Genomic DNA, 8,535 nt, shown 5'->3' with positions numbered 1-8,535 from the left:
CTCTCTTGTGTGATATGATCTTGCTACCGTTCTATACTGTATGTGTTCGAGGTCTGACTCTAGCTGCTCCCAGATGTTTTCTGTGTTTTATCAACTTAGTGCAGAGACGCCAAGAGGCCAAACATGTCGAATTGGGCTTAAGATGAAGCTAGTCGCACACTTATAGGTGTCTCTCTGCTCAGATGGTGTATATAAAGCTGTAGTGTTTTCGATTATGTATTATATGTACTCTCACACAAATCTCTGCACTGTAATAGTCAAAGTTATTATTTGATTAGCTATTTAACGGTATTTAGAGGGTAGGTGATGTGGTTGGAGAGTAGGTACTTATATGGTACCGTGTGAGCAATGATTGGTGTAACGTTATAGGGTCCATGTTACTAGAAACCTGGAGTGAGAGTGGATAGTGCTAGGAGTATGTTACAGGGTGGATAGAGGGGCCCAAACCTTAATTATAAACCTGAAAATGGAGCCTAGGTGCATCTCCGGTATTTCGCGCTGCGCATTGCAAGTTGCTATACTCCGTGGGCACCAGCCACCTCCCATATCGTGGTGGAGGGCGGATGTCGATCGCATCTAAATCTCGAGGGCGCTACTCTTCACCTGGACGTCGCTTGGAGCACTAACACCCTACGACGCGTCCTGGCATCCCTCAGCACCCTCGGTTGTTGCAACCATAAGCAGCACAGCTCCTTAGTTGAGACACGACACTATCCTCATGGGCGCTGGTAGTCGACCGCCACTGCGCTATCCTTAATGTGGGCATCGGCCGACACTCGCTTTAGGCATCTCGACTCACACCCCTGGGCACCAGCGCCTATAATGCTCGCTGGCTCAGCACCCGACGTGGTACCTCCTCTTTAGTGTATCCGAACGTCGGATCATGCCGCTACTGGGTCATCCGACAATCAGGCGACCCTGAGCGAGCCACACATCCCCCTACGGGGGGTCGACTCAGTCGACAATCCGAGCCCCTGGCACCACCCACACCCCTGGCACCACCGCACCCCCTAGCATCGACTGCGCGAAGCGGTGCAAATCATTGAGGTATCCATCATTAGTTTACCTCTCCTTACTATTGTGTCATCCCAAGCCATAACTACTATTTGCCTCTTCTGGGAGAGTTGTGCAGTGTTTCAGTCGGTCTCGCAAACGGATCGTATATGGAATTGTGCGCGCAGTCGACTATGACGCGCGGCTGGGAGGTGCCAGAGGTTGACGTCTGGGGAGCTAGCCGTGATATGCAGCCAGGCGCGCAGTTCTCATCTCTGCCACTCGGCGTAGCCTTTGGGACCCAGGCTCACATCCCGAGGAGTGTTTTAATTAGACGCAGTTCGAAAGCTTTCCTGTTGGTCTCGTGTCTGTTGATATTGGGACAAGGATATGACTCCGGGGGTGCGACGGTAGTCCCCTTCAGGTTCCACCCAGCGCTTTTACTGGGTGAGGGGTTGCCTCATTAGATTCTCCCTCCTACTGTTGGGGGGAGTATAGGGACATAGGGAGTGTATATGAGTATACTGAGGAGTATACCGGGGGAGTGATATTGAGTATACTGTGGAGTAGTACTGGAGTGTTGAGGAGTGTATAGCTGGGGGGAGTTAAATACTGGCGAGTGTAATTGAGGTCTAGCGGGGAGTTGTTGGAGTACATCAGCTAATAATCCAGTGTTGTCCCAAGGACCTAGTCAGTTAAATGGTATTGTAATTCCAGTCATGCAGCTGTCTGTACCCAGCTGTCTGCGCTCTCTTCTTTCTCTCTCGCTTCTCTCTCTCTCTCTTCTCCTCTCTCTCTCTCTCTCTCTCTCTCTCCTCTCTCTCGTCTTCTCTCTCTCTCTCTCTCTTCTGTCTCTCGTGTCTCTGTTTTCTCTCTGTCTCTCTCTCTGTCTCAATCTCTCTCATTCTCTCTCTGTACTCCCCATTTATTTCAATCCCTCTCTCTCCCTCTGTCTCTCTCTCTGGGGTGACTCAGTGACGGTAATGGAACAGAGTTGTGAGTTCAACATGTAAATTAATGTTACGAGTCTCCTGCTACGTCTCCTACTTCCTCTCTCTCTGTGTGTCTCTTTCTCTTTCTTTCTGTCTCTCCATCTCTTTCTTTCATTCTCTGTCTCTATCACCATGTGCCTTATCTCTGTCGCTCGCTTTCCCTCTGTACCTTCCTACCTCTCCCCCCCCCACACACACACGCTCTCTCTCTCTCTCTGTCTCTGTTGTAAAATAAAATATGAATGAGTTTGTCAGAGCTGAGGCGGTGAGGGCGAATGATGATTAAATAAACACAAAGCCAGCTGTATCCACCGTGTGTGTGTCAGTGTGTGCTGTTAGCCATTTTATTTTATTTTATCAGTAACTTACTGTATTAATCAAACATAATCATACTAAATAAACTGAATAGGGTAAATTATCGTAAATTAATTGATGTATTTTGGACATTACTGTAAAATAAAACAGTAGCCTAGTGTAAATTATGGTGGATTGTGTAACATGTTTTGGCCTGCCTTCTAAGCGTCTATATGTATTGAACTCCTGAGTGAGAATGCTCCACCCATACAGTAATATACTGTATTTTAGGAATCCTACAAACCTTTTTCCTGTAAATGAACAGTAATTTACTGGCCAATTGCTGCCAGTAATGTACTGTAATTCAGTACCATACTGCATTTTTTGGAGCGCCAAAACCCTTTTAAGCACTAGTTGGTGGTGGGTATTGTCGTTGTGGTTGGTGGTGGGTATTTGTGGTATTGTCGTTTCTGACTCGCTAACATATTTTGTGGTTTGTCTTTTGTTTGTTGCACCTGTTAGTGAGAGTGCTGTGATATGTTAGTATGTATGTTATGGTATGTTATTGTCCCTAATATGGGGTAGTGTTTCCCTAACAATTTAATTAAGGTGTGTTCGAGTACTAACRGTACTATTTGTGACGTAAATTCAGTATGTAGTATACTTATTGGTCATAGTGTGGATATAGTCAGTATGCCAAAAGTTCCCAGATGTCATACTACATTTGCCAAAATAGGAAATATACAAGCAGTGGACACCATTTCCATGCATTTCCGTGGACCATAATGCAATTCTTCAGAAAATGGGCGTGGCTTCACAACCTTTTCAGACCTGAAGAAAATGGCGTAAAATATCAGACGAGAGCGGATTCAAATTCATTGCTTTAACTGATGTTAAGAAAATGTTGAGCAATATAATATAGTAATGACTTTTCAAATAAGTTTGTTCGCATTGTTGGCTGACAATTTGTTAACTACGCTATACTTACAAACCGCATAGCATATCATTACAGCAGTATGTACCGGTATGTTAGCTAACTACCTAACGTTAGTTGGCTACTTATACATTGAACTTGCAGTATATTAACTATATGCTATCTATCTAACACCAATGTTATTGACTTGATTATTCACGTCATTCTTAGCTTGCTAAATCAAATCCAAGTTTATTTGTCAGGTGCGCTGAATACAACAGGTGTAGACTTACAGTGAAATGCTTACTTACAGGCTCTAACCAATAGTGCAAAAAGTTAGGTGGTGAACAGGTGAATGTAGGTGAAACAATAGGTAAGTAAAGAATAAAAACACAGTAAATAAGACAGGCTATATACAGTAGCGAGGCTATAGTAGCGAGCTAGCGAGGCTACATACAGACGCCGGTTTAGTCAGGGCTGATTGAGGTAGTATGTACATGTATATGGTTAAAGGGACTATGCATATATGATGAACAGGAGTAGCAGTAGCGTAAAAGAGGGGATGGAGGGTGTTGGGTGGGCGGAACACAATGCAGATAGCCCGGGTTAGCCAATGTGCCGGGACACTCTGGTTGGTCGGCCCATATTGAGGTAGGTATGTACATGAATGTTAAAGTGACTATGGTTTAGTCGTTGTGCGTTTCTTATACGGGTACCAATCATTTGTGTAGTGCTGTGTTGTTGAATGTCTTCCTATAAGCGGTGCTGAAAGTCTGTTGTCAATTTGTTTTACTATAAAATAGCATTGCATGTGTTCAAAAGTTTACTAAGGGTTGGTAACAGATTGGTGGGCTATTTGAGCCAGTAAACGGGGCTTTACTATTCTTAAGTAGCGGAATGCTTTAGCTTTCCCTTCATAAATGTGTCAAGTGCAGCATCTGTTTGCTCCTCATTACACACTAACACACTAACTTTAATCATCAGCTGTCAGAGCAGCTTTACCGATCATGTACCTGTACACAGCCCATCTGTAAATAGGCCCACCCGACTACCTCATCCCCATATTATTACTTACCCTCTTGCCTTTTTGCACCGCAGTATCTCTACTTGCACGTCATCGTTCGAACATATATCCATCAGAATTAAATGCTAAATTGTAATTATTTTCACCTCTATGGCCTATTTATTGCCTACCTCCCTAATCTTCTACATTTGCTTCACACTGGTACATAGATGTTTCTATTGTTTTACTGACTGTACGTTTGTTTATGTGTACTCTGTGTGTTGTTTGTGTCCCACTGCTTTGCTTTATCTTGTCCAGGTCGCAGTCGTAAATGAGAACTTGTTCTAACTGGCGCTACCTGGTTAAATGAAGGTGAATTTTTTTTTTTTTTTTTAAATACATCCAATGGATTAAAGCAAATTTCTGCAGGAAAGATGTGATTAATACTATGTTGATGATTTATTCCTGTGCTGTTTTGTAACTACCTGGTAGGTTGTACTGGATAACCTGAACCAGGTTGCAGACACTGGGTTACAGTTTGACGTTTTTTTCTTGAGTGGCTAGGCCTGATGAAAGCCAGTCAATATTTAATCACCCAGAAAATATGCCTCTGTTGATTATCACATACATTATCAAGAATTTCACACATATTATCCAGATACTGACTGTTATCACATTGGTGGTCTATAGCAGCTCCACCAGAATGGGCTTTAGGCGAGGCAGATGAACCTGTAGACATATTACTTCAACAGGATTTAACATGAGATCTGTCAGGACCCGGTGGCGAGAAACAGTCACTAATAATTGGCAGAAACCCACGAAGATGAGGCAGACACAGCAAGTAAACCTAGAAGATGGTGGTTTAATAAAAAAATAGATATCTTCCAAAAACGAAAAGAAATCCACAAAGTGGTAAAACAGCAAGGGAAAACAAACCTCAAAAGATCAATCCAAAATACACGAGAACAAAACCATAGAACTCTGGAAAATACAACAAGAGAAAAATGTTCACAAAGGCTGGGGCTGGTGCTAACATACAACACACTGAGCAAGGAATCTGAGGAACACACAGGGTTTAAATTCCGAAGGGAATGACTTACAGGTGCAAACAATAATTAGGGCAAGAAAAAACAAAAGGTACAAAAAAGGTGCAAGGGGGACATCTAGTGAACAAAACCTGAACAGTCCTGGCCAAAACCTGACAAGATCCTCTTTAAGCTTTACAGGAACGTGGTTCTGAATATAAACAGCAACACCACCCCCATTGGCTTTTCTGTATTTTCAGTAGATGTTATAACCATGTATTGCTACCACTGTATCATCAAAGGTATTATCTAAGTGAGTTTCAGAGACAGTCAGAATATGAATGTTATCTGTTACTAGCATGTTACTGATTTCATGAACCTTGTTTCTTAATAAGCTACATATGTTAATGTGGGCTATTCTTAGCACTTTTCTTCTGGGATGCTTACTTGTTTTAATCGCTTTTCACAGAGGTAGACATGCTTATGTTATTTATGTTAGTGCAGGGTGAGCTGCACACAGTGGTCTTCCTACTAGGGCACACCACCTCAATGCTATCTGTATAAATCTGGTTCGTAGGCACATGATTACTGCATACAATAGCTGTAGGYTCAGCAGAGGCATTCAGGGCAGTTAGAGGAACATAAATTAGGTTACTTACATTGTGTCTACCAACGCCCCCTGGGATAATGTACATCAGCGACACAATGGTAGGGATTAACTGAGCTGGGCTTGGGTCATTGATCATTCATTGTCTCAACGCAGCCTTATAATGCTATGAAAGGATCCAGGCACCCAAATGATTTGGGTGGATCCCATCCTCCTTATAAAACGTGTTTTGTTTCCAAAAGTATCGAAATCATCAACAAAAGTTACTGACATTGAGCTGCAAGAATCACGTAGRCAGTTGTGAAGAGAGAGAATCCTGCTAAAGCATTAATTGCCACGATTCAGAGAGGTCACAGGGCCAGATATGATCAGAGAGGACACAGGGCCAGATATGATCAGAGAGGGCACAGGGCCAGATATGATCAGAGAGGGCACAGGGCCAGATATGATCAGAGAGGACACAGGGCCAGATATGATCAGAGAGGGCACAGGGCCAGAAATTATGTGTCTTATATTAGTGTCTAGCAGAGAGTCAATCAGCTCTTTGAAATCCAGTTTCAACTGTTCAGAGCTGCCCTTAGTAATGTCATTAAAACCCTCATGGACTACGATAGAATCGATTTCAATGTCCTGGTGTAGTACATTCGGGAGCAGCTTAGTAATGTCATTTACTCGAGCTCCGGGATAGGACATTGTTTTTGAACCAGGAAAGTTCACAATTCTTACCATGGAGCTGCCCAAAATCACGGCTGGCTAGATGACAACTCAGTGGTAGAGATGAACTGAGCTGGGCTTGGGTCACTGATAAGTCAGCATCATAATGGTAGAGATTAACTGAGCTGGGCTTGGGTCACTGATAAGTCAGCATCATAATGATAGAGATTAACTGAGCTGGGCTTGGGTCACTGATAAGTCATTGTCTCAACGCAGCCTTATAATGCTGTGAAAGGATCCAGGAACCCAAATTGTTTGGGTGGATCCCATCTTCCTTATAAAACAACCTTTGTTTCCAGAAGGAATCGAAATTGTCAATAATTTACTCCCATTGAGCTGCAATAATCGCGTAGCCAGTTGTGAAGAGAAAGAATCCTGCTAAAGTATTCAATGCCACGATTCAGAGAGGACACAGGGCCAGATATGATCAGAGAGACACAGGGTCAGATATGATCAGAGAGGACACAGGGTCAGATATGATCAGAGAGGACACAGGTCAGATATGATCAGAGAGACACAGGCAGAGATCAGAGGTCACGGGCCAGATATGATCAGAGAGGTCACAGGGCCAGATATGATCAGAGAGGGCACGGGGCAAGATATGATCAGAGAGGGCACGGGGCCAGATATGATCAGAGAGGACAGGGGCCAGATATGATCAGAGAGGACACGGGGCGAGATATGATCAGAGAGGACACGGGGCCAGATATGATCAGAGAGGTCACGGGGCCAGATATGATCAGAGAGGTCACGGGGCAGATTTGATCAGAGAGGTCACGGGGCCAGATTTGATCAGAGAGGTCACGGGGCCAGATTTGATCAGAGAGGTCACAGGGCCAGATTTGATCAGAGAGTCACGGGGCCAGATATGATCAGAGAGGTCACGGGGCCAGATTATGATCAGAGAGTCACAGGGCCAGATATGATCAGAGAGGGCACAGGGCCAGATATGATCAGAGAGGGCACAGGGCCAGATATGATCAGAGAGGGCACAGGGCCAGATATGATCAGAGAGGACACAGGCCAGATATGATCAGAGAGGACACAGGGCCAGATATGATCAGAGAGGACACAGGGCCAGATATGACCAGAGAGGGCACAGGGCCAGATATGACCAGAGAGGGCACAGGGCCAGATATGACCAGAGAGGGCACAGGCGCAGATATGATCAGAAAGGGCACAGGGCCAAATATGATCAGAGAGGGCACAGGGCCAGATATGATCAGAGAGGGCACAGGGCCAGATATGATCAGTGATCAGAGAGGTCACAGGGCCAGATATGATCAGAGAGGTCACAGGGCCTGATATGATCAGAGAGGGCACAGGGCCGGATGTGATCAGAGAGGGCACAGGGCCGGATGTGATCAGAGAGGACACAGGGCCGGATGTGATCAGAGAGGAACAGGGCGGATGTGATCAGAGAGGACACAGGGCCGGATGTGATCAGGAGGACACAGGGCCGATGTGATCAGAGAGGACACAGGGCCGGATGTGATCAGAGAGGGCACAGGGCCGGATGTGATAAGAGAGGGCACAGGGCCGGAATATGATCAGAGAGGGCACAGGGCCAGATATGATCAGAGAGGGCACAGGGCCAGATATGATCAGAGAGGGCACAGGGCCAGATATGATCAGAGAGGGCACAGGGCCAGATATGATCAGAGAGGGCACAGGGCCAGATATGAGGGCCAGAGTCTTTTATTAGTGTCTAGCAGGGAATCAACCAGCTCTTTAAAATAGAGTTTCAACTGTTCAGAGCTGCCCTTCATAATGTCATTAAAACCCACATGGACTACGATAGAATCAATGTCCATGTCCTGACCTAGTACATTCGGGTGCAGCTTAGTAATGTAATTTACTCAAGATCCAGGATAGGAACTTGTTTTTGCACCAGGAACGGTCCCATTTCTTACCATGGAGCTGCCCAAAATCACGGCTGGCGAGAAGGACGAGGAAATCCTCCCACTCCCACGATTCACAGGATTCAGAAAACT

Source organism: Salvelinus sp. IW2-2015, unplaced genomic scaffold, assembly GCF_002910315.2.
Source record: "Salvelinus sp. IW2-2015 unplaced genomic scaffold, ASM291031v2 Un_scaffold2349, whole genome shotgun sequence".
Taxonomy (NCBI): Eukaryota; Metazoa; Chordata; class Actinopteri; order Salmoniformes; family Salmonidae; genus Salvelinus; species Salvelinus sp. IW2-2015.
Note: the sequence above shows the minus strand (reverse complement) of the source record.